This window comes from Cornus florida, unplaced genomic scaffold (assembly GCF_030987335.1).
Source record: "Cornus florida cultivar Cherokee Brave unplaced genomic scaffold, ASM3098733v1 CherokeeBrave_3.0.0_Hap2_Chr10, whole genome shotgun sequence".
Lineage (NCBI taxonomy): Eukaryota > Viridiplantae > Streptophyta > Magnoliopsida > Cornales > Cornaceae > Cornus > Cornus florida.
This window is the reverse complement of record NW_026775580.1, coordinates 14,163,539-14,191,019: the sequence shown is the minus strand read 5'-3', so window position 1 is coordinate 14,191,019 and position 27,481 is coordinate 14,163,539.

Sequence of the window (27,481 nt, the reverse complement as noted above, 5' to 3'; positions counted from 1 at the left end):
GCTGCCGAACTTGTCCGGGGCATAACATTCTGCTCGGGACTCAATTTTTGACGCCATTTCTTCCGTTATTCATATTTTATCATTTTGAATCTTTTTCGTTCACAAAGTTTTGCCATTTGAGCGCGTCTGCTCAAATTTTACTTTTTCAGACACGACGGGGCCCGTTCGGGGCACTTTTTGAGATTTCTATAAAAGGGGGGTGAGATATTTCATTTTTCATCTTCTCCCCTCTTCATGCACAACCTGGAGCTCCCATAGCAGCCCAAGGGGTGCTGCCATCTTCTCTCTCCTCTTTTGGTTCACTTTTCCTTGATGGAAAGTCTTCGGCCTTAACATTTGTTATTCCGGTCGCCGTGCTCTACCTTTCCCCCTTATTAGAATTCAGTTTTGACCATTTCTTGAGTTTGGTTTTGAGGTCAAGTTATGATATTGATGGGGCTTTGATGGGGGTTATGTTCACGGCGTTGTCCCCAACAAAACCTAGTAGTTTTGTTGGATTCGGAGCCGTTCCATTTTGATGGCTTTTGAGATTTTCATCTTAAATTGAGGTAGGCAATGTTCTAGGTTTAAATTCTTGTTATATAGCATGCTTGTGATGCTTATACTACCTGTTTGCATGATTAAATATAAAATATAGAGATTTTATTATTTATTTTTCTTATACGGGATCTAATTTTCCTGGTTGCTCATGACTTGATTTAAACATGTAGCATAATTTTATATTGCCCCTTGATATGCTCATTGTCGTGTATTAAAATTGGAACATTTGAATAACTATTACAGATTTTATTTAATATTTATCTTAGGTGAAAGATTAATTCACATGGCCTTAACTAGCTTGAAATCAATATGTGTTAGCATATTAAATTAGGCTTTAGCATGCTCTCCAACATAGTTGAATTTGAAAGTGATTGGAGGTATTTTGAAAATTAGTAATTATTAATTAATTTGATTAATTAATTTGCCCCGAGTGTACTATTCACTCTATTTAAATTCTGACTTGATATTCTTGACTTACATGTCATATAGTTTCACATATATTTGATTTAGAATATTCGATTAGGTTTTCAAACCCTTCACTTAATTAAATTCCTTGTTTAAGATTTAATCCTCATGGTGATATACAACTTGGAATTGAAGTGTGGCATGCTAGAAAATTAAGCTTAGGTATAGTTGTTCACATATAATAAATTGGGATTAATTGCATGAGAATTGTAACTTTTAATTTATATTTAACTTTAGTGAAAGGTTAAGTCACATGGTCTTAAATTGAATGAAATAAACTTGTAATGTGATATTACATTAGTCCTTGGCATATTCTCTAAGATATGTTAAATTGAGAGCATTTGGTCAAGTTTGAAAATCTAGAGATTTTAATTAAAAGAATTAATTAAAATCTATTTTGTGGTCCCATTAGCTTAATTAAGGTTTTAACTTGATATTTGTATTGGTCATGACTTGTTTACTAGTATATACTAATTTGGGACTATCTGAAATTGTTTTAGAACCTTGGGATTTAAATTAGCATGATTTAATTGAAGTTCTACTTTGTTGTTCTAACAACCTAATTGAGTTTTAGAATGGATATAGGTGATGACCTTGCCATGCCCTTTAACATGTATTAAATTGAGGTTAATTGAAATTGAATCGGAGATCTAGAGAATTTAATTGTGTTTATCTTTTTAAATTCTATCAATTTGCTCCATGATCTAGTTATATTTTAGAAGTGGTTTCTATATTCAAATCATGGACTTAGACTTATTGTATATTCATTTGGTTATGTTTTGAACATTGGATAACATAGTTGCTATGTTTGTATTCGTGATAATATGTTTTCCTTGTTGAATATATTGTTGCCTTGTGTAATGATTTGTACACTTTGTGTTTAACATCTTTCATGCATAGCGTGAAACGAATTGCACACTGAAGATTCGACATTCATCATATTATATTAGTTGTGGATTTAGAGCATGTATTGTATAGGTTTCAAAATTTAGTTGTGCTTAGTAGATAGTTGATTATCTTGCATATTCCTATTGATATATGCGTTGTTGCACAACTTCTTGATTTTAGAAACTTGGGGATGTCGTTGTTTAACTATGGCTAGGATGTGGTTCTAGTACGGGGGTTAGTCCCTCTATATGGTCTAGTGCGCACATAGGGAGGTTACCTATGGGCTAGTAACCCTAAAGTAACTATGTTGTCGGTCTAATCCGACGTGATGTCCGAGTATCCACTTTGTTTGATTTCGCATTTCATTTTCAAGTTGATAACTAGATGATGTTATAACTTGTTGTTTCTTATTTGTCGTTCCATTTTAAGCTACAGGATGTTAACTTTGCGAAATTGTGCTTTATGCGTTGTATTGGAAGTTCCAATGTTGTTTAAATTACATCGATATTGAAAATTGTGTTTTGACGTTCTAATAAAGCTTAGGATTGATCCTATTGATTCATTTATAACATAGACGTTAGGTGGCAATAACCACTACATTTATTTTGTGCTTTAGATTCTAAGTTGATGGCTTTGAGAACTTAAACCTTGTTACATTGTATAACATGCTCTTTTGTTGATGAATTGCATGGATAATGTGATTCTTGTTAACTTGTATTCAAATATGCTTTGGTCATGTTGTATGGATTACTCTAGACCTAGTTCAATTGTATTGAAAATGTAATTCATGTTAATCTATGCTCAAGCATTCTTCTTGTCGTATTCTTTGGATTATCCCAACCATGATTCGTTTCATACACGTATGTATATCATGATTCTTGTTGCTTAGACTCTAAGATAGCTTAAGATGCTCCCCGAGTCCCACTTGGACATAGACGTTAGGTGGCATGAACCCCTTTAACATGCTTCACCTTAAGGTGATAAATTTGTAAACTGCTAGGTCAATGCATGCTCATCTCCTACGAGTAGCTTTATGTTACTCACCCCTACGATATTGGGGCATATTTTAGGTACAAAGACTTGGTTTGTGACGCCTAGCATTCCTTGGATGTCGTGTAGCTTTCAAGTTTTCATTTCATGCAAATGTTAGCATGAAATGTCATTTTGTAGACTTATATGTCAAAATATGTATATTTCATTCCATGTATGTAATGCGTACTTAAGTACACTCCTTTCAATGTATTTGATATGTATGAGATGAGGCTGGAGGCCAATGACCATTATATTGTATTCTATGTACTTTTTAACTTCATGATATATTGTGAAAATCTTGAAAAATCGCAAGTCATTGCTTTACCATGGTTGCATCGGGTGTGGGAATTCCATTCTCATTCTTTCATGGGGTCTTATTAATCTTGTATGAAGTGTGGCCAAGGGCCAAATGGTCATTTGACTCCATTTTACATTTTTGGATTCCATGTTTTCCATTCCAAGTCCATTTTTGCCTTTGCCCGTTGGGGGGTCGGATTTTGTATCGGTAGTATTTTTAAGTCGTGGATCATTGTAGCACGTCCAAATAGGTAAGTTACGTTTATGTGCATGGTCGTTTCTGGGCAAAACCTTATCGTTTGTGTTTTGATCCTCTTGTGAATTCATTTCGCATTTTTTTTGCATATTCTGATCTAGGGGCATTATGGACCTTTCACGGTGATTTTATTTTCTTTTTTTAACATGGTTGAATAGAAAATATGATTTTAGGGGGGGTTTCTTTTTCGTGTTTTTCCAGAAAATGTCGTTTTGATATTAGAAATCACTTACGAAGTTTAGCTCTCAGTTTTTCAATTTAGTAGCTTTTTGGACCTCTATGACCAGATTTCATGGAGGGGCATTTCGGGCATTCTACATTTCATTTTTTTTTAATTCTCTCATGGGTCACGTAGAAAATTCAATTTTGAGGGGGCTTTCTTCATTGTGTTTTTCTAGAAAAATTCATCTTCTAGCCCATTTTTGCTCTCAGTTGCAGACAGTCACTGTAGCAACTTTTAACCCTCTTGTTTAGTTCTGATCTAGGGGCATTTTGGGGATTTCATAGTAAGTTTTTTTCGATTCCTTTCGCGTGAACGGGTAGAAAACTCGATTTTAGGAGGGGTTTCTTCTTCGTGTTTTTCCAGAAAAACTCGTCTTGACCTCCGTTTCAAGCCTCAGTTCTGGGCAGCTAAAAAAAAAAAATGTAGCAGCAGCCAAGGGCTACCACCAGCCATGTCTTTGGGTGCCGGCATGCGCACTGGTGGGCTCGAGCATGGGCGCCGTGTGCGCCATGGCCTTCGTCGGGCCGCCGAGACGTCTCAATTTCAAACCCTCGTTTCTCCCTCGTCCGGACTCCAAATTTAGTGAACTTTTTTTTTTAACTTGACTAATTTTTCGCTGTCTTTCCAACGGTGTGCTCAAATTGCACCCGGATCTTTCTGGATAATTACCAGTTTACCCTTTTAGCCTTAAGTGCTCATTTTTCTTTGTTAGGCCGTTTCTCCTTTGTCCGGACTCCGAATCATGCGATTCTTGAGTCCATCTTGATTATTTTTTTGTTGTCTTTCTAGGGGTGTGCCCGGTGGCACCTGAATCCACCTTTTTGAAAAATGACTATTTTACCCCTGGGGACTTATTTGTCATATTTTTGATCTTTTGCTTCCGCATCAGATCTTGTTGAGTTCCACAACCTCATGAAAGGTCACTTTGACTTCTTAAAGTCCTGTTTTCTATTTTCGCTTCCGCATTCGGATCCGTTATTAGATCATCCTTACGGTTCATTACAGGACACGCTGGCCTAAAAACCAGGGTCGTCACATACTATGCTTCAAAAGTTCGAAATCATTGCCAAACACATCTCAAATCTCATCATGCATTTAAAGCTTAACTTAAAATAGAATGAATCATGATGACCTTACCCCCAAACTTAAACTGTACATTGTCCTCAATGTGATGAGAACAATGAAAAATGATGGAAAGAGTTTACCGTGATGGCAAAGACTATAAAGTCCGGCAATGATCCAGTAGGAAAGATGTCTCCCCCAAACTTGGATGCAAAAACCTAACTGTGTAACCATACTAGCAAACTCACAGCAAATGTCACAGGGGATAAGTAATGCATACAGTTCAAAATAATATATAACACGAAGCAAAGAAATATGAGATGAAACTCTTTATAAAATCGGAAAACATTCCTAACCAGTCAGAAGGGCATACTAGAAACACATATTTTTGAATTTTTTTTTTATTTTTTACAAGAATGGGATTGATCTCCCAGATTTTTTTTTTTTTAATTAATTTTTTTTTTAACACAAAGAAAAATATACTAAAGTAGAAAGAAAAATATATACTAAAATAATATATATATATATATATATATATATATATTTACATAATAATAAACAAATAATAATAAATGGAAAGAAAATTAAGCTTTTGTTTTTTTTTTTTTTTTTTAAGAAACAAAGAAAAAGAATATGCATATACAGCCTACAAAATAAAATAAAATAAAAATGGGCTAAGTTTAACGTCTCTAGCAAGACGGAATGCTAGTGAATTTTTTTTATATTTTTTTTATTATTATTTTTTATTTAAAATAAATTAATTCAAATTTTTTTTTTCTTTTCTTTAAATTATCGATGCAATTTTTTTTTTTAAACAATAATTCAATTTTTTTTTATTATTTAAATTTTTTTATGTATTTTTTTTATTTAATTTGTTATTAAATTAATTTTTGTATTTATTATTATTTTTTGTTATTTAATTTTTTTTCTTTTCTTTATTATTTATTTAATTTTTTCCTTTTCTTTTTCCCTTTTTTTTTTTTTTTTTTTTTTTTTTTAAAGCATCACAAGCTAGCCGAAGTAGACAACCGACAAAGCTAGGTAAATTGGCCAAGAATCGCCGACGAGACCAGCAAACAAGCCGTGACGCCGACGAACCCAGAAAACAGCGCTGTAGAAGACGAAAAGCAGCGATGCTGTAGAAGATGAACAGCCACCGGAATTGCTGCTGGGTCTCACCGGCAGAACAACAATCCAGCCGGGACCTAAAGAAGAAGAACCAAATCAAATCGGCGAACCCAACTTATCTTGTAATCATCCCAATCGAAACCCAAAGAATCTCAGCCGAAATCGCTGGGGAAAATGGCGACCCAGCCACGACCAGAGAAGCACCCAGCCGCGGTTCGCCAGAAAAACAAATCACTGGTCCTAGCCAAGATCTGAAGAAGAAGAACTAGCTGCGACACCGCAAAGATCCAGCCTTGACGCCGAAGAAGAACCTCGAACCAGTTGTACCATCGGATGAAGAAACAGATCGCCAGAAAGATGAACCCAGCTCCGTCTATATCCCATTGTGATATTTGATGTGATTTTGTTAGTGTGGTTATTCAAGTAGGTTGTTGATTTCAAGTGCGAAGCTTCATAGATTTTGCCATCACGGTATACTCTTTCCATTTCTTTCATTGTTCTCATTGCGCATTGAGGACAATGTGTGGTTTAAGTTTGGGGGTAAGATGACTTTGTCGCATTCTACTTAAAGTGTTGAACTTTGATAGCATGATTAAGATTTGAGATCGATGTTTGCAATGATTTTGATCTTTTGAGGGCCATGATACTTAGAATATAAAAATTTGTTGACTTGTGAGTTTAATACTCCTTATGTGCTTTTGGGATGTCATTTTGGGGCAAAATTTTTCAAAAGATTGACATCTTGCTTGCTTTTGTGGTCCACATCATCATGTTTGTGAGATTATTTTAAGATTCATCTCTACAGTTCTACACTTGCACATGCGCACACTAGTATTCATTTGTAAGGTACATGCTTAGTTGATCATTGCTTTGGTTATATCCCAATTGAGCTAGTATTACATTGAAGGCTCTCATTCTTGACAAGATGACCTTGCATGCTAATAACAAACCTTTTACCGAGTAGCCGGGATTCGAGTCTTATTAAGCATTAAACTCTCGTGCCGAAAAGCGAAGGCCCACACAATAGTTAAAATAATAATAATAATAATAATAAAATTTGCAAAGTGCAAATAAGTGAGCACTTCTCACCAAAGGTGGAAGTAGGGAAATGATTACATGGGAGTTGTTTTGATTTGTAGCCTAATTGATTTGAGCTTGTAAGTCCTTAGGGGTGTCTTTACGCTTAATGCCCTAAAGCAGTCCGGTTTGGGAGTCATTAACCTAACGCTCGTTCAATGGATCTTCTAAAAAGTTTAAGAGATCACTACATTGCACCATACTCTTGTCTTTGATCCCATAATAAATAAATAAATAAATTTAAATAAAGAGTGAAAAAGAAATAAAAAAGAGAGCATGTAGGAAATAAATTGAAATAAAGAGGTTCATTCTTTGTTTTGATGATTGATACTAGATTTGTGTGCTAGCTTGAGACCGGTTATACCCATTTCATTGATTTACTAAGATAGCAACATTTTTATTCCAGTTCACTCAACAAGGATGCTAGAGTTGTTTTGATTTGCATGATCATCTTATTTGATGTGTGGAGGACCATATTAGCTTGCTTGTTGTTGAAATTTCGGGAGATTGCCTAGAGATGATTGAAAAATTGCATACTTAAAGTAGTTTTCTTTCAATGCTTGTTTGGAATGTTGGTGCCTTTTAAGTGAAAAAGAGCTTAATGTTTGTGAGTATCATTTCTAGAAACCCTCACGAGACTTCACTCGTCCACTAGGGGTAACCTAGGGGTTTAAAAGGCTTGTTACATATGCTAAATGCAACCGTGTTCCCTACGAAAGTGGCGTTATCCTATTATTGCTTTCTAGTTCATAGTCATTTATTTGTTATTTCCTTTCTTTGCTTTATAGTTAATTGCGAGGGACTAGCAATATCTAAGTTTGGGGTTGTGATAAGTGTTCAAATGTTGCGCATTTTAGCACCTAAGCTATGGTATTTTAGTCCATTTATCTATCTTACTTTCTCATTTTTGTTCTAATTCTTATTTTTGTCTATTTCAGGTCAATAAGGTTCAAATGGGCTAAAAACAACCTATTAAGCCCTCTTTAGGGTCAAGAAGAAAATCTAAAAAAAGTCTAAAAATTTGCCTTGGAGCAACTTCGATGGATCAAAGATCCATCCAGGATTGATCAAAGGTTGGTGATCCTTCGAAGCCACTTCAACAAAGGGATAAGACTGCCACCTCATCATTCGACCAAGTTCCCGATCGATCGAAGCTTTTCATGATCAATCGTAGTGCCACGTTAGTGCCAGCTAATCAAATAAGGTTACCAGTTGTCAAAATAAGCATGCTATGTCATTCACGATCGATCGAAGATAATCTTGATCCATAAAAGACCCCTTTCGATCAATTAAAATCCTACTGGCAATGAGCTGTTTAATTCCCGTGCGCACCCAAATTCCACCTAACTTTTGGTTGCAGGATTAGACAAATGAAATGGCTATTTTTTGACTTGTTTCCTACACAAAGGGGCTTATATAAAAATCAAATTGAACTAATTGTATAAGGTTCCACTTTTAGTTCCATTTTTTGTCCAAGTTTTGTTCCAAATTTAGCTAGCTTAGACATAGTTTTCTCTCTCTAGATTAGGGTTTTTGGAGCAAAAGAAGAGGAAGAAAGGAGTAAGAATATGAACTCAACCATAAAGATAGCCATTGAGGGTTGAAAGACAACATCCATGAGTGGCTAGATCCTCCTCGTGGGGCTCGGAAAAACCCCTAGGCTTGCCTTCTAAACTCTAGTTCTTTGACCTATTTGAGGATTTTTGTTGTAAATAATGTATTAACCTTGTGATTTAATAAATCTTGTGATTTTCATGATTCAATTCTTCCAATTAATCTTCCAGTTTAATTACATGTTTATGTGTGATGCAATGGATGGTTATGTCTCTACATTAGATTCTATAAATTTGATGCATGTCTATGTGTGTTGGAATTATGAATATAGTGATGGTCATGCATGGTGCTTATTGGTTACACTTGTGATTGATTTGATGGGTTATACTTATGCTTGATGGATTGTTCTACAACCTTTTAGTTAATTAGCTTAATTTTCTTGTTATTAGTGTAATTGTAGTGTAATTGCATTTAAATTCCTAGATAGGTAGACAATCCATGCTTGCGTTTGATGGTCCATGCTTTTTGTCACATGATGTAACTTTCTCTAGATTATTATGTGCTATAATTGTGGGTTTATTGAATAGTTAATGTCTTTACTTGATGGGTTGTGCTACACACTAGCCTAAGTAGACAATTCACATTTCTTTAGTCATCCATACTCATTGATTCAATTGTTAGCACATACTTGGTTTACAACATTTAATTTTCCCCCAAATTTATCAAAGACTAGTGGTTTAGAAGAAGAGCTTAGCAGTAATTCCAATACCCTAAGGCCTCTCTTCTATTCTCTCACCTTAATCATATTTTAGCTTGTTTACATTGCACGTTTTCAATCCAATTGTAGTTTAATTAAACCAACCAACCCTCTCCTTGATCATTCGACCTACTAATCCAAATTTGATTCCAAAATACGCTTGCGGTCTCTTTGGACAATCCCTACTCTCTATGCTACATTAGTAGTAGTAGTAGTAGTGGTGGTGGTTTTATAAATTTAAATTTGACTAAAGGCTTCTTGAACCACACTATCTTAATTTGACAATTGTGAAGCGACTAAGCACTCATTAAGTGTTAACAGCTATGATAGCCACGATTTATGGAATGACTTACCATATTAGTAGAGATTTGATTATGCTATAAAATATGCTATGATTTGATTTAGATTTGATTTAATTTCCTTTCTTGTAATATGAGCATGTGCTCTTTTTATCTATAAATACTAGAGCTGTGAATGAGTGATTTATCTCATTCAAGCCTTTACACAATTCTATCATTTGTCTTTTTATATTCCTTCTAAGAGCTTTAGTCAAAATGTTCGAAACTTGTTCAATAGTATGAACATAAGATATTTTGATAAGACCCACTTATATCATTTCTTGAATAAGGTGACTGTTAGACCCATCTTTGAATTAAGGTTTTCTTTTTTAAATGTCAAAAAGTCTAACATGGGTTCTCTACATTGAGTTCCAAGTGATTCTGGCTTAAACAGTGCATAAAATTGATCCACAGGGGTAGCTTGTCCATTTCACTGTGTTAAAAAGACAATTCAAATGATCTAAGGAATGTCATTCTGGCTTGAACAGTACTTAGGCTGGACTTCTTCCAAATGGGACAACCATTATTTTGTTACATTTCATTTTGTAAAAAGTGGATAGAAAGTTAGAGATAGAGATTATGGTTTTGGAAAAAAGAGAAGTGGAGGCATAAGTGATATATTTTAATTTTTACGTTGTATCTTTTATATTTTTCATTAGTTTTTTCTCTCTAGAAAGTGAAAGATTAGGGTTAGAAGAAAAGAGAAGAGTGGAAGCACCAAGAATACATCTCAAGATCTACATACTCTCTCTCTCTCTCTAGAATTCGACAAAGAATAAGAGGAAGAAGATGGAGCCATGTTTGAGGATTGCCCTTGAGGGTTCCAAGATCACACCCACCAACTCCATGATTGGTTAGACTTCTCCTTGGGACTTGAATGAGCCCCAAGTTTGTAAATCTAAACCCTTCTTTTCATATTTTTTGGGGAATAATATCTTATGATTAGTGTTTTAACCTTGTGAATTTAATGAATCTTGGGTTCTCCTTTGATTTCTATGATTAAATACTTTCATCTAATTCTCTATGTAATTATATGTTGTCTTATGTGTGATTATTTGGGAATTGGTCTCTTCACAATTTTCTCAATGTTTGTTACATCTCTATGTGTGATGAATTAAGAATTTAGTGATGACTATACATGGTTTTTATTGAATAGGTTTGTCAATTAATTTGATGGGTTATGCTTATACTTAATGGGTTGTTCTACAATATAATTTATGCTTATAGGTAGGTAAACAATCTATACTTGATTTGATATTCCATGGCTTATTATTGCAAATTCCGTGATTCTCTAGATTGATGTGTGCTACAATTGTAACTAGTTTGATGGGTCATGCTTAGAATTGATGGGTTGTGCTACACTTAGTTTAATTGTCGGTTAGGTAGACAATTCATACTTGAATTTGATAGTCCATGCTTAATATTGCAATTGGTAGTTGCATTTTGTTCACAAGAAGGTTTTCCCCAAATTAGTTGAAAGTGTGTGGTTTGGTGAACAAGCTTGGTGGCAATTCCAATGGACCCTAAGACCTCACTTCTCATCTCTTAAATCCCTAACTCAACTTAGTTTATTTTAATTGCATTTCAATTTTCTTGCATCTCAGTTTAATCAGCCAATCTCTCTCTTTACAATCAATTGGTACATTAGAGTCGAAATTAAATTCCAACACGTATAATCCCTGCATAAAATCCCTACTCGCTATGCTTCATTAGTTGTAGTAATGGTTTTATAAATGTAAATTTGACTTTTAAAGGCTTCCTAAACCATAATCATATTTTGACCTTTCGAAGTGACCTCTTGCATTACAAAGTTCATTTTCTAAACACATAGAAAGGGGCTCGTCAAATTTTGGCGCCGTTGCCGGGGATTAACGGTTTTGTTGGAATTAGACTAGACAATAGTGTTCATTTGATTGTTTCTATGTTTATTTTATTTTCCATTGTATATTCTTTTCTTACTCTTGATATTATTTGTTCAATTAGGTACTTGACTGCAAGGAAGGTAAACATTGGATCTTAAAGCAATATATCATTGGAGCTTAAAGCTAGCATTGGAATTTGAAGTTGCTCAAGGACCTTTGTGAGCATTTCTTGAAAATCTCATAGTTTAATTGTTTCACTTCTTTACATGCTTGTGATAGCCCTTGTTGAGGCTCATTATACTGCTTAAGTTTTTGTCCAAGTATCAGCCCATGTGATGGCCAATATTTTCTTGCATTTGGATTTTAATTGTGAATAGAGGAATTGTTGAATCCAAGTTTGGGGGGAAATTATATCCCTTCATCTTATGTTCCTCCATCATATTTTAATCCTTATGAGATTGAGTCCAATTCATTTCATGCATCATCTTATTATAAACTTAATCACTTTTTTAATCCTCCTTGTGACTATTACCTTCCCCCACCATTTTATGAAGAACCACCTCTATCACCTTATTCACCCGAGTTTCAAGAAAAAAATTTAGCTTTACTTGATATGCATATTTCACAAACTTAACTTATTCTTTCACATTCTCAAATCTTAGCCAAGCTTGAAGCTTAAGTTGAGCAAATTGCAAGTACTCTTTCTCATCAAGAGGATGGGGAAGAGGCAAATGAAAAAATGGCAAGAACTTCAATTTATATAGATGAGGATGATGAAAATAAAGAGGAAGAAGTAACAAGTGAGTAATTTAAGGAATTAATGAGTCCACCAATGGCTAGTCCAATAGAGCACAACATGACTTATAACGATTTTCCTTATTTTGATCATGATTTGATTCCGACCTTTGATACTTTAGAGAGTGAGGAGATGTTGACCACTATAGAGGTAAGAGAGGATAAGGAGGAACTTTTTGAAGAGAGCGTTTCTTCTATTATCTCCAAAGACCCTCTTAAGACATGTCTTTTTGAAATGTATAAAAATTGTGGTTTTGACCTTGAAAGCTTTAAAAATGAAATAAACTCTCTAATAGACTCCTTAGCTAACTTGGAAGGTAGGGAGATGGTGATTTTTGAGGAAGAGAAAAAGGATGAAGAGAAAGTGTTTCTTGATATTCCAAATGAGTCTTTGAAAGACATTGCCTTAACAATTCACAAAGGAAGTGATTCTTTGAATACACTTCAAGAGCATAAAAATAGGACAAGGCCAACCATGATTGATTTTGTTTTCAAGACCGTTGATGAAAGGAACGAAATCATCTCTTTCATTTCTTTTCAAGTCATTCTTTTGGAGGATGATTTCATTGTTGTAAGTGAGGCATTAAATAAGAAAATAGAAAAGAGGGTCAATGAGGATGTTTCATATCTAGTTTTTTATTCGTTCGACTAGTGAGTCGACCCAACGTTTTGTTAGAGACATTAAACATTAGCATTGGTTGAGTTTTCATCTCTATTCCTCTCCTATTTCTTTTTATTTTTTATTTCTTGTAGCGTCTAGATATGTTCCATTGCATTTCATTGTCAAAAATCAGGTTTTTAGACCATACTCATGCATTTTGGGGCCTTAGAAAAATTTCTACCTTTGAAAATTTTTCGAAATTCAGCATTTTGTGCCCAGGCAGTGCCCAATTCGATCGATCAAAGACTTTCTCAATCGATCAACGCTTATTCTGATCGATCAAAAGTGGTCTCAATCAATCGAAAATCATTTCGATTGATCAGAATTGTGTCAAAAATTTTTGTTCCCAGGGCATCATTCTACAAGCTTTTCGATCGATCGAGCCCCCTTTCAATCGATCGAGCACTGTTCATAATATATATATATATATATATATATATATATATATATATATATATATATATATATATATTGCATCCCTTATTTCTTTGCATTTTCATTCCTTGCATGTTTATTTATTTTATTTTTGTGTGTGTGTACATACTTGTTATGTCAAAAAATAATAATAATAAAAATAAAGAGTTTTTATTTTTATTTTATTTTTATTTTGTTCTTGCATCCTTTCTTACTTTTTGTTTTTCATTTCTTGCATTGTACATATTCTTTCATTGTATTTTACCTTCTTTATTTTTCTTTTTGTATTTTGTTCATGCATTTTATTCTTTGATTTTCTTGCATTTTGTATATACTTGCTTTCATTAAATGAAAAATATAAATAAAAAAAACCCCTTATGTGTAGTCATGCTACTTTCATATTTTCTATTGGGCTTGATCTCATATCTCTCTTTTATCTTGTGCTATATTGCCTTAGAATGCTTGATTTACTTATCTTATCCCATTTGATATTTGATGTGAGTTTTCTAGTGTGGTTATTCAAGTAGGTTGTTGATTTCAAGTTTGGGGGTGCTCTTTTTCCCAATGGATCATTACCGAGCTTCATGTCTTTGCCACCATGGTATATTCTTTTCATCTTTTCCATTGTTCTCATTGCACATTGAGGACAATGTGCGGTCTAAGTTTGGGGGTAAAGTGGCTTTGTGGCATTCTATTTAAGTTGAGCTTTAAATGCATGATTGAGATTTGAGATTGATGTTAGCTATGATTTTGATTTTTTGAGGACCATGATACTTGGAATTTAAAAATTACTTGACTTGAGAGTCCAATACTCCTTGTATGTTTTTTGGATGCCATTTAGGAGTAAATTTTTTGAAAGATTGATATCTTGCTTGCATTTGTGGTCCACATCATCCTGATTTTGTAATTATTTTGAGATTCACTCTAGGATTCTACACTAGCACAGGTGTACACTAGCATTCATTTATGGGGTATATGCTTTGTTGATTATTGATTTGGTTATACACCAATTGAGCTATTAGTACATTGAAAGCTTTCATTCTTGACAAAGGTGGATAATAAACCCTTTTCATTAAGTAGCCAGGATTCTAGCCTCATCAAACACTGAATTTCTCGCGCCGAAAGGTAAAGGGCTCAAACTCTAGGTTAAAAAAAAAAAAAAACAAATTTGCAAAAGCAAATAAAAAAGTGAGAACTTCTCCCAAAAGGTTAGAAATGGGAAATGATTAGATGGAGGTTGTTTTGATTTGTAACCTAGTTGATTTGAGCTTGTAAGTCCTTAGGGGTGTTTAAACACCTAATGCCCTAAAGTTGTTCGATTTGGGAGTCATTGACCTAACGCTCGACCTCATAGATTGCTAGAGAGCTTAATAGATCACTACATTGCACCGTACTTCCATCTTTGATCCTTTAGGGTAGTAAAAAAAAAAAAATCGCGTGAAATGAATAAGCGCACCTAGTTGAATAAAGCTTTTATAAAAAGTCTATTCTTTATCTTGATGATTAGTGCTAGATTTGTGTGCTAGCTTGAGGCCAGATGTGATTATTTCTTTAGTTGGCTTAAATAGCAACATATTTGGTGTCGGTTCCCTTAACAAGGATTCTAAAGTTGTTTTAATTTGCATGATCATTGTCTTGATGTGTGGAGGACCATACTTGCTTGCTTGGTGTTGAGATTTTGGCAGATTGCTTGGAAAGGGTTAAAATATTGCATACTTAAAGTAATTCTTTCCCAATGCTTGTTTTGTATATTGGTGCCTCTTTAGTGAGAAAGAACTTAATGTTTATGGGTATCATTTCTAGAAACCCTCGCGAGATTTCACTCGTCCGCTAGAGCTAACCTAGGGGTTTTAAAGGCTTGTTGCATATGCTAAATGCAATCGTGTTCCCTACGAAAGTGGCGTTATCCTTTTATTGCATTTATAGTTTATAGTTAGTTGTTTATTTCTTTCTTTTCCTTATAGTTCATTGCTAGGAACTAACAATATCTAAGTTTGGGGGTGTAATGAGTGCTCAAATATGAAGCATTTTAGCACCTAAGGTAGGGTATTTTAGCCCATTCATCTATCTTTATTTTCATGTTTTAGTACTTATTTGAGTTTTTGTCAATTTCAGGTCAATAAGGTTCAAATGGGCTAATTTGGGTTCATTAAAGTCTTTTTAGAGACAAGCAAAGACATTCGGAAAAAGTTCAAAAAATAACAAAAAAAGGTCGCAGCCCATTGTTCGTATAGTGTGTTTATCCTTCAAAAGCTGTCAATTCTACCTTTTTCGGGCCTTTGATGATGTCCCTAATGATCAAGAAGCAAACTGATTATCCCGGGGCCAAAATAGAGTTAAAAAGGGGCTTAAAGAAAATTCCAACTCTAAGGGATCAATCCCCCAGAGTGTAGGATCGATCCCCCACTGTTCACAGAACTAAAAATGCCCTTTGGGGATCGATCTCCAAGGTTGGGGGATTGATCTCATAGCCCCTGACAGCATTACGAGATTTATCTTCTTTTTTTTCTCTTTTCTTTTCCTACTTGAGCTGGACTTCTTCCAAATGGGCCAACCATTATTTTGTTACATTTCATTTTGTAAAAAGTGGATAGAAAGTAAGAGATAGAGATTAGGGTTTTGGAAAAAAGAGAAGTGGAGGCACAAGCGATATATTTTTATTTTTACATTGTAAGTTTTATATTTTTCATTAGTTTTCTCTCTCTAGAAAGTGAGAGATTAGGGTTAGAAGAAAAGAGAACAGTGGAGGCACCAAAAACACATCTCAAGATCTACACACTCGCTCTCTCTCTAGAATTCAACAAAGAAGAAGAGGAAGAAGATTGAGTCATGTTTGAGGATTGCCCTTGAGGGTTCCAAGATCACACCCACCTCCTCCATGATTGGCGGGACTTCTCCTTGGGGCTTGGATAAGCCCCAAGTTTATAAATCTAAACCCTTCTTTTCATACTTTTTGGGGAATAATATCTTGTGATTAGTGTTTTAGCCTCATGAATTTAATGAATCTTAGTTTCTCCTTTGATTTCTATGATTAAATACTTCTATCTAATTCTCTATGTAATTACGTGTTGTCTTATGTGTGATTATTGGGGAATTGGTCTCTTCACTATTTTCTCTTTGTCTATTGCATGTCTATGTATGATGAACTAAGAATTTAGTGATGGCTATACATGGTTTTCATTGAATAGGTTTGTCAATTAATTTGATGGGTTATGCTTATACTTAATAGGTTGTTCTACAATTTCATGTATGCTTATAGATAGGTAGACAATCTATTCTTGATTTGATATTCTATGGCTTATTATTACAAATTCCGTGATTCTCAAAATTGATGTGTGCTACAATATTTGTGGCTAGTTTGATGGGTCATGCTTAGAATTGATGGGTTTTGCTACACTTAGTTTAATTATTTGTTAGGTAGACAATTCATACTTGAATTTGATGGTCCATGCTTAATATTGCAATTGGTAGCCGCATTTTGTTCACAAGAAGGTTTTCGCCAAATTAGTTGAAAGTGTGTGGTTTGGTGAGCAAGCTTGGTGGCAATTCCAATAGACCCTAAGACCTCACTTCTCATCTCTTAAATCCCTAACTCAACTTAGTTTATTTTAATTGTATTTTTATTTCCTTATATCTTAGTTTAATCAACCAATCTCTTTCTTTGCAATCAATTGGTACATTAGAGTCGAAATTAAATTCCAACATGTATAATCCCTACGGACGATCCCTACTCGCTATGCTTCATTAGTTGTAGTAGTGGTTTTATAAATGTAAATTTGACTTTTAAAGGCTTCCTAAACCACAATCATATTTTAACCTTGCGAAGTGACCTCTTGCATTACAAAATTCATTTTCTAAACACATAGAAAGGGGCTCGTCATCACCGATTCGATGATCCCTCTATTTATTGTCGCTAATTGTCATTTGTGTATTCACCATGTGTGATTGAATTTGTGGTGGGTATCTACGTTTGGTGTTGATGCTTCGTCCTTTGCCATTGGTTGGTCTTTTACTATCGCCGAGAAAGAGTTGCTGAGGTCACCGTATCCTCACCATCGTTGAGCCACAGTTTGGGACTGGATATGACGAAGAAGAGGGGTGATTGGCTACGGGATTTGGGGTATTTGGCCATTGCAATTGGGTTAACCTATACCAGTATTCTTCAACCCAGTTTTTGGGTGTTTCTGTGCGTGAGGTAATATTTCCATACTTTTGAAGGATTTTTGTGTGTTAATGTATTTATATGTCTCTGTGTGTTTGTGTCTTCAATTTTGTGTGTGTACTGTGTAGTTTTTTTACACTGATTTAAAGCTTAAATGCTTGATTTTCCTTCCATTCCAACCTGCCATTGCTCCTAACTCAACTGATTGATAATGAATTAATCTAGTGACAGAAAAAAGCAATAAACATATCATTTTTTAATTCTAACATGGAGAGAAATAGAGAAAAAGAGACTTGATAGAAAGTAATTGAGATATTTTGGTTTTACATGCTTTTGACATTTATTTTAGTCTTATTATTTTAAAATTTAGTTTTATTGAATTTTAATTTTTTCTTTTCCTTTAAATCTGCCAAACCTATGTGTAACTTAGTAAAATTGGGAAATGGAAGAGGTTTCACTCTTCTCTTATTTATGACAGGCTGTAACCTACATGTTTGTGATATTTTAATTGTTTTAAAAATAGTGTAGTTTTTGTTATGCTACTCACTTGAGTGGGTCTGAATGCTGATTATGTTCATTCCAGTAAATGATCTTGTGAGTTCATTCTAGTTAATTATGACTGTAAAAAATTCTATATGCAATCACATTTAGCTAATTTACAATCTATTGAGAAAAAATATCAATCAAATTTGCATGAAGTCTATTAAGCAGAGCTAGTTTCTTAACTAACTCGTCCATTACTTGATCTTGGACTTGGAACATGGTTTAACATACAAGTTTATTACAGATGCAATTGTTGACGCTAAAATCGGCTCCTAAGATCCGATTCTAAATTGATGGAAAACGGGTGTGCCAGAACCAACTATATGGTTCAATTGTGGATGGTCAACTTGCAGTCTCTTAAGGATGGTTGACTTCAGGCGATTATAGGAGGAAGAGAACAAATAATTCCTTAGTGAGTTCTACTTGCCTTAGTTAAAAGGACTTTGCGGTGAATAATTTATAGTAATAGTTTAGAGAATAGAAAAGGGAAGAAATAGATATAGAACGAAATATAAGGAGAGATAGAGAGAGAGAGAGAAAAAAAGATCGAGATATTGAGAGATAGAGATAGAAAAGAAATAGCAAGGAAGCTATTCTAGGAAAGGCTTGAGAAAGCAAACAATAATAATAAATGATTCTGAGAGAACTGGACCTCTAGTACAGCATGCCTCTTTAACTATTTATAGAATAAATCATAACAACTAAACCCTACATACAAGCATCCTACTTGTAGTAAAATTCTAATCACAACTACACAACAATTCAAATTAAATTAAACTACAGATAACCTTAAAACTTAAATGCACCCAAAATAAAAGATAAAACAAAATTTACAAACTCTATCTATCATCTAATTTAAAGTAAGTCTTTACATGCCATTTGGATTCCATATAGAGTTGTTAACACTTCCTTCAGTCAAAGCCGAACCATGTAGTTTGGCCCATATGCTCCATATACCCAAACCTCTTCTCACCCACTAAGCCATGCCACTATATATCCAGTCCAATTGTAATATTCTTCGGCCTAATGTTTCTACGGCCCAATCTTCTAAACATCATCATTCATCAAGCCTTACATTTTTGACCCATATTACTATGTGACTATTCACCAAGCCCAATTGGAGCCCAAACCCAATTACCAAAATGGATGTCAACAATGCCCCCCAATTTTGGTAGCCTTTTTAACCGTTCGGCTTCCAAAATTCAAACAACACCCATTGCATCATAACTTTGCATACACATTATAATCCCTAGAATTGTATCTTGATGCACTTCCCCAAAAATGTCGATCATGCTAACCCATCTTATCTCATTAATTATCGCAGTAATCTTTTCATCTTCCAACCACACACGGCTCTTCCATCAAAACACCACCGTCTTTCAAACTCTTCAGTGCAAACATACTTCTTCCTCCTCCAAATTTCTCTCTATTGAAACCTTTTTATAACCATAACTTCAAAGAATCTAAAACCAAATTCAGATTTTAACCTAGAAACTCCGTTTCCAGAACCAACTTCACACACCTAAATGACGAAATCAGTTGTCAAAACCTTAGACACCACTAAAATTGAAACTTCAACCATAATCGACATTACAGACAACGTTAAGAGGCTTGGCCCAGCGTTTAGCAATCGATTGCCTCTACCCCTTTCATCACTCTACCCTCAAGCCGAAAAACAACTTCCATTTGCAAAACCAATATATCTTACTGCCGAAGGGGAAAGGCCAGCCCTCTCTGTCAGGAATTGGCCTCATCCTATGCCCCAAAAAACGAATGGATTGATCGTGTTTCAGCAGCAAAAGGCAATTTGTGGAAGCAAATGGGTATATTCAACATTGTTACCCAAGAATTGACTCTAGAGGGGGGGTGAATAGAGTCAATGGCCAATTTTCGCAAATTATAGAAGTCCAATTCTAATCAACAATATAACCAGTTATGTAATAAACAAGATATGAAAGTAATCAATTTAGCATAACTGTAAAAGAGATAAGGGAAGAGAAATTGCAAACAATAACACGGCAATTTTTGCGAGGTTCGGAAACTCCTACTCCTCGGCTCAAGATTCCTCTTGAGACTTCCCAAATTCCTTGGAGCTTCTCCTTAATGGTGGAGAGCAAACCTTCAATTGAAGCAAGACCTTGCTTCTCTTTCTTGCTAGGAGAACACCCTTCTCCTAGGCTTCCTTTTGGGTCACACCAACCCTTTACAGTATCCTTGCTAAGAGACCACCTCTCTTAGTTTTACATAGGCCACACCAGCCCTTACAATTTCTTTGCTAAGAGAAACTCTTCCTCCTAGGCTTACAGCAGATTTGTAGATAGAATTTGCAGTACAAGAAATCCTCTCAAGAACTGATACAAATCAAACCTCACAATAGAGTATATATGAAATCAAGTGAAGCTCAAACTCTAAGTATGAAATGTATGAGAGATAATGAGGAAAATACAAAACAAAAGCTCTGATGAAATACTAGAACAAATGTTCAGCAAAGGCTCACTAAATGCTCTCTGAAGTTCACTCTGATTCAACTATGGAAGCTTGTATATGAGATAAAGATCGATGTCTGAACAGAGGCTTTATGGGTGAGTATAACCAGAACAAAAGCTTTGTATAATGGTAGAGCCAAAAGCTCTCTTTGATGCACTTGAATGAATGTTCTTGAATGCTCTCTCAAGTAGTACAATAGAGCAAAAACTCTATGAAGATTAAAACAAGAGCAACAACCCTTTTAATCTTTACTAGAATCTCTCAAGATAGAATAAGAGTGAAATGAGAGAGATGATGAGAAGATTGAGAACAAAAGCTCTCTTTGCAATGTAATATGATGTCTCTTAAAATCGTGTATTCTTTTCAGACAAGCCCTCTGTATATATAAAGAAATTCATAGCTCAATATAGCTGTTAGAAGTGGTTAGAGGAAATAAATGCAGAAAAATTGCCGTTGTAATTCAAAACCCCCAAAGGAGCCGGCTCTTTGCAAAAATGGAGGCGGCTCAATTTCAAATGGAGGCGGCTCCATTAAAAAAGTGGAGCAAGCTCTTTTTCTGAAATGGAGCCGGCTCAATAGAAAAATGGAGCCTTCTCTAGTTTTGTAGAGCCTTCTCTAATTTTGGTAGAGCCCTCTCTAGTTTTTCATTGAGCCTTCTCTACTTTCCTAAGCCGTCTCTAATTTTGTAGAGCCTTCTCTAGTCTTCGAGAGAGCTGGCTCTATTTCTTATAGAGGCTGCTCTTGCTTCATGAAGACTGCTACTAAATTGAACAGAAAAAAGTGCATGACTTCAAATGGACATAACTCAGTCCATGAAACTCCAAATGAGGTGAAATTTGAGTCTAAATTTATTATCTTGAAATCAGGTAACTAAAACCACCAACCTTGCTAAAAAATTCCAACCATAGAAAAAGTTATGGCTGTTTAAGTGCAACCAAGTCAGAATTTTGGCAGAGCAGAATCAGGTATTTTGTGAAGCTCATATCTCAGTCATTTTTAATCCAATTTAGGTGAAATTTGAGTCTAAACTCAGGGGCTCAAAGTCAGATTTCCAATGCCACTGGCCTTGTGTAAAAATTCCAACTACACAAATAGTTATAGCAGTTTTAGTGTAAGCCGGTCTGAAATTTTCTAGGCTGAAAATAGCTTCTTTTGAGATATCCATCTTTCTAGCACCTAGGACTTTGATGAATGATTCAATTAAGTTCAAGGCCTATTTCTAAGAGTCTAGGGACATATGAAGATGATAAATTTCAAGTGCATTGTGTCCTAGAGTCATTTACCAAATTTTGGCAACAAAGGCTTTAAAGATGAAAAATTAATTCAATGCCTTTTCCTTTTCTTTTTAGAGACCAAAATAAATGTTATGATTAATGTGCTTGGTCTTAGCATTTCTACCTTAAGTTGTGAGTTCTTTCAAAGCTTATGCAAGCTTGAACTAACTCATTCTTAGCAAAGACTTTATATATTAAATATATATGTATTGAAGTTCATAGTCTAATGCTAATGATGTAGGAGCATATGAATGATATATGATATGCATAGTCCTATAATTTTGAGCTTCAAAAAATATTCAAATATACTTTGACATTGAATCTTAAGCTCTCACCATCCTATCTACCCTTTTCTTCATTCTTTGACCATGATCATTTAGGCTTGATGAAGACTTGCTTTCTTTCTTTGAAATGTTTTGTGTGATCTTCGAAGTCGGAGTTTTTCTTTGATTTCTTGCAACTTTGATGCTTCCTTGAATCCATTGCTTGAATATTTGGAATGCTTTGGAATGCTTGGAATTGATCTTCTAGCTCATCATTGAGGATTGAATGTTGATCAACTATATATCACTCAATTAGAACATTAATACTTAAACATCATTAATGGTTTGTAATCATCAAAACATAAGATTGACCTTTAGATAAAATCCTTAGGCCAACAATCTCCCCCTTTTTGATGATGACAAAACATTGATATGTTTATTGTCAAAGTGGAGTTGCATTTGAAAGAATGCTCCCCCTATCAATATGCATATTTTGAATATCATAGCATGCTTGATTTTACAACAAATATTTTAGACATTAAAGTGTATAAGACTCCCCCTTTCAACATGCATCTAAAATAAGTGAAAAGCAATATACGCATAAGCATAACAAGCATAATGAATCACACATCTTTCTCCCCCTTTGTCATCTCAAAAAGGTGGGAGGATAATCTAGTTTCTTGCCATATTTTGAAGTAGTAGAGCATAAGAAACTTGAATGATTTAAACAAATAAGAATAAATTTTCAGCAAATTTTCATTTTACATCTATAGAAGCCATGGATATTTTTAGAGTTTAGACTGAAATTACAGAAAGAATTCTCCAAAAAAAAATCCAATTATCATACAATTAAAATTTCAAGACTCAAATTAGTTTTGACTGAAGATTAACAGAGGTACTTAAAAGGATTTTGAAACAATGAACCCATCTAGTTTAAATTTCACATTCAGTCAATTTGAGTGCTAGGACAAATTTATACTTGAAAACCCCAACACAAAATTTTATGTAACAAGATTTAAAGATTGAAATGGATAAATTCAACCTAAAAATGGAAATCCAGTAGAATCTTGAAATATTCTGTCCAATTGAACCATAGACAACACATGTTGAAAATTTATTCAAAGATAACTTCAAAACAAATGGGGTTTGATAACAACATTTGTGCAATATATCTCTAAGATTTGATCTATATATAATGGATCAATAGATTAATTAAAGGACAAATGATAGTTTGTGCATAAATTTTGAATTTGCAGACCATAGACTAAGCAATTCTTGCTAGAATAAGTCTTTTACATGTGAAAGAAAAAGGCTACATTGCAATCAAGGGTCTCATGGAATGATGAATTAAAGGTGATGAGTTTAGAAATTAATTACTAGAAATTAATTACTAAAAATCATTTAAAAAGCAAGAGTTGCATGAACTTTAAAGAGAATTGTGATGAAGAGAGCTTACTTATAAAGATGCCCAATCAACATGAAGTGGTCCTAGAGTTCTTAGTTCATGTCTCTGGAAGTTTCAACTGAAATGCCCAATATAGAAAATGCCGAGACTAATATAACAACAAAGATGGAGCTGGCACATAGCATTGTTGGAGCCTACTCTTGCGCTCTTCTAGAGATGCTGAGAGACTGATGCTTATAACCATCATGGGAGCCGGCTCTTATGTTATATAGAGCCGGCTCTATAAATTCTTAGAGCCTGCTCTATTGTTACATGCTGCAGGGAGATGCCGAGAGCTTGAATTTGGCCAAAAATAGGAGCCGGCTATTTAATTATCTTGGAGCCAGCTCTTGAATTTTACTTGGAGACGGCTCTTTATATTTTTGGAGACGGCAAAAAAAAATTGGAGCCGGCTCTTCCTTTTTGTTGAGTAGGCTCATATTGTCTGTAGAGGAGATCCCGAGAGTTAGAAGAAAATAGCACTGAAGGAGCCGGCTCAATCTTTTTCGAGAGACGGCTCTTCCTATTCCAATTTTGTATGCAAGTTGTGGAGTCGGCTCTTGTTTTTATAGAGCAGGCTATTTCTTAAAATTTTTGAAATCCCGAGAGCAAGCAATTTGATATCATCTGTGGAGACTGCTCTGCCTTGTGTAGAGACGGTTCTTTTTCTTCAAAGAGACGGCTCTACTCTGAATGGAACTGGCTCTGCTGCAGTTTGTTGGTTCATCTTCTCACAAAAGCTCAGAGGTTAAGCAATTCATTTCATAATTTAATTTCAGCCTCAAAATCTGTTATAGACCAGTTTCTGTAGAAACTCTGCACTCAGGGACAAAGCTGTAAAATCACTGCACCACTGCATTGAATTCGAACCTCTCAGATATATTTCATGTAAATACACTTGCTCAGACAGTAATTACATCAAGATAAGCATGGTAAACAATTTTCATAGTTTGAATCCCAGATTTTCAGGCCTTAAACCTTAACAGCTTAGGTTTACTAGGCCAAACTTCAAGTTGGTCAGTTTTGATGTAACTTCTAAACTTCACTAGTCTCTATTCAACCATAGACACTTGCTAGAATGATTGGCAGATGAATCACAATAAGATATTAACACTTCCTTTCATAAATTAGAGGCTGAACTAGAAAATAAGCTTAAATGAGGGTTAGGGATATGAAAAACTTACTTCAGCTCAACTTTATTCAAGTAAGCACCTCCTGCAGATGTAAACATGATATAAGAGCTTATTTAACCCTTCTTCAAGCTAAGATAGTGATTCCAGCAAATTTAAGTCCTTCCAGACACCTTTTGCACCAGATTTTCAGTTTATTAAGCATCCATCATCACTTCAATGTATTTTACATTTGCTCACTGATTTCTGAGAATGTATTCAGCTTTCATTCTTGATTAAGAACTCAGGAAATCATGTGTTCATATGGCCTCTCGAGACACTCTCATTTAGCTTTCTTTTCTAGGGTTTTCTTTTTTTTTTTACTTTGAGGCTTACCCTTTCAACTTGCTATAACAGCCTTTGTATAGACCACACACTTCCAACCCTTAGGAAAACAATATACATTCTCATTCTTCATTTTAATGAGATGGCTCTTCTAATGAGATTTGTTCCTCAAGTTGAACAACCTCATTTACTATATGTATAAAAGTGACACAAATAAATAGATAAAACATTTAAGATCACAAAAGCATATAGATGACTTTTTATACATTGCTACTTTAATACATTTGATAAGGTTCACATGAAATAGAATTGATGGTCTACATTAGATAATGTATACTTTCATTTGATGGCATATCTTCCAATAAATCCATTACAAAGATTGGGCATAGTTAATCTAAAGATCATTTGAAAGATAGAAAAACATTTCTTGTTAGCATGTTCATAACTCATAAAAAAAAAAAACTTTTATGCAAAATATCAAAACATAGACATTTTTACATCTATTAGGAACAAGTAGCATATTAAGAGCGTCATGCTTAGAATTTCTTGATTGAATACTTTATATAAGAGCAAATTAATGAGAAAGGAATTATTTATCTATGGTACTAACTTCATTAGCTTGGAAGTTGTTTCTCAAATAGATGCATCATTTATAATCCTTGATTGATGCCATCAAGTAACCCTATAAGAAAGGGTTGCATATTCTTCTTTTGGTACCCAAATTTTCTTGGGTCCATATAAGTTAGGCAATGGAATATAAGTTCCTTTTGGAACCCAAACCTTCTTTGACCTCAACTTCTTTCTAAATGGACAATCATGAATTGTGTGTCCTAGCCTCTTACAATAAATGCATTTAAAGGAATGGGTACCACTTTTGACAAAGTGATCATACAAAGGCTTTCTTCTTCTCAACAAGCATGCATCTTTAGTATGAGGATCATGTCTTATCTCATTTTTGAAATAGACAACTCTTTGATTTCCAAGCATAGAACTTAAGTTCTCTTTTCCTTTGGTTGTCTTTGCTAAAGTGCCATTTTGATCATCAATGATTTCCTTTGAAAAATTATACTCGGAAACGCAATCAATTGATGGTGGCTCTATAGATAGTACATTATCCTTTTCCTTTTTCAAGGATTCGTTTTCAAGTTGGATCTTTTGTAATTCTTGCACAAGATAATGGTTTTTCATTTTCAAAGAATCATTTTGCATTTGGACTTTTTCCATGTCTTTGAGAGAGATTGTGATTTTCCTTTTTAAGAGAAGAACATTTCACAGTCATTTTATCTAGCACACCATGTAACTCTTTAAACGCATCAACTAATTCATTATGTGCATCAACTAGTTCATTATAAGAGGCTTCTATATCAAAAAATTCATGATTAGAATTTACCTCATCTTCATCGGCCATGAGACAAAGTTTATCCAACTCTTTAATGTCACTTGCTTCTTTGCTAGAAGCTTGGAGAGCAATACTCTTCTTTTGAGTTGCTTTATTTACTTCACTATAGGAAGAAGAGTAAGTTCTACTAAGAAAATTCAAATGATTAGTAATGTTAGTAGAACTAGAATACATCTCACTAACTAATTCATTTTCATTTATGATGGAAACAACATCTTTTTCAATAAACATAGGCATATATGATTCCTCACCATAAATTGAACCTCCATAGGCTAATTCAAGTGAGTTCCAAATTTCTTTAGCCGTTTTACAAAAGATAATCTTATTGAACTCATTTTTGCTTAATGCACAATAAAGATGGCATATGGCTAAAGTATTACACTGTATTAATCTATGATCATTTTCATCCCATTCCCCTTTCGACTTAGGAATTTTATTTCTTTCAAGAACTTTAGTTGGGATATGACCACCATTTTCTATTACTTTCCACACATCAATATCAATGCTTTTTAAAAATGCCCTCATTCTAATTTTCCAATAGATATAATCATTTCCATCAAAACAAGGAGGTTTATCAATGGGATAACCTTCTAAGAGTGTCATACTACCATTGTTGGCCATGATCGTGCTCTAAGACGGTTAAGTCCTTTAATAGAGTTTAGGCTCTGATACCAATTGTTACCCAAGAATTGACTCTAGAGGGGGGGTGAATAGAGTCAATGGCCAATTTTCGCAAATTATAGAAGTCCAATTCTAATCAACAATATAACCAATTATGTAATAAACAAGATATGAAAGTAATCAATTTAGCATAACTGTAAAAGAGATAAGGGAAGAGAAATTGCAAACAATAACATGGCAATTTTTGCGAGGTTCGGAAACTCCTACTCCTCGGCTCAAGATTCCTCTTGAGACTTCCCAAATTCCTTGGAGCTTCTCCTTAATGGTGGAGAGCAAACCTTCAATTGAAGCAAGACCTTGCTTCTCTTTCGTGCTAGGAGAACACCCTTCTCCTAGGCTTCCTTTTGGGTCACACCAACCCTTTACAGTATCCTTGCTAAGAGACCACCTCTCTTAGTTTTACATAGGCCACACCAGCCCTTACA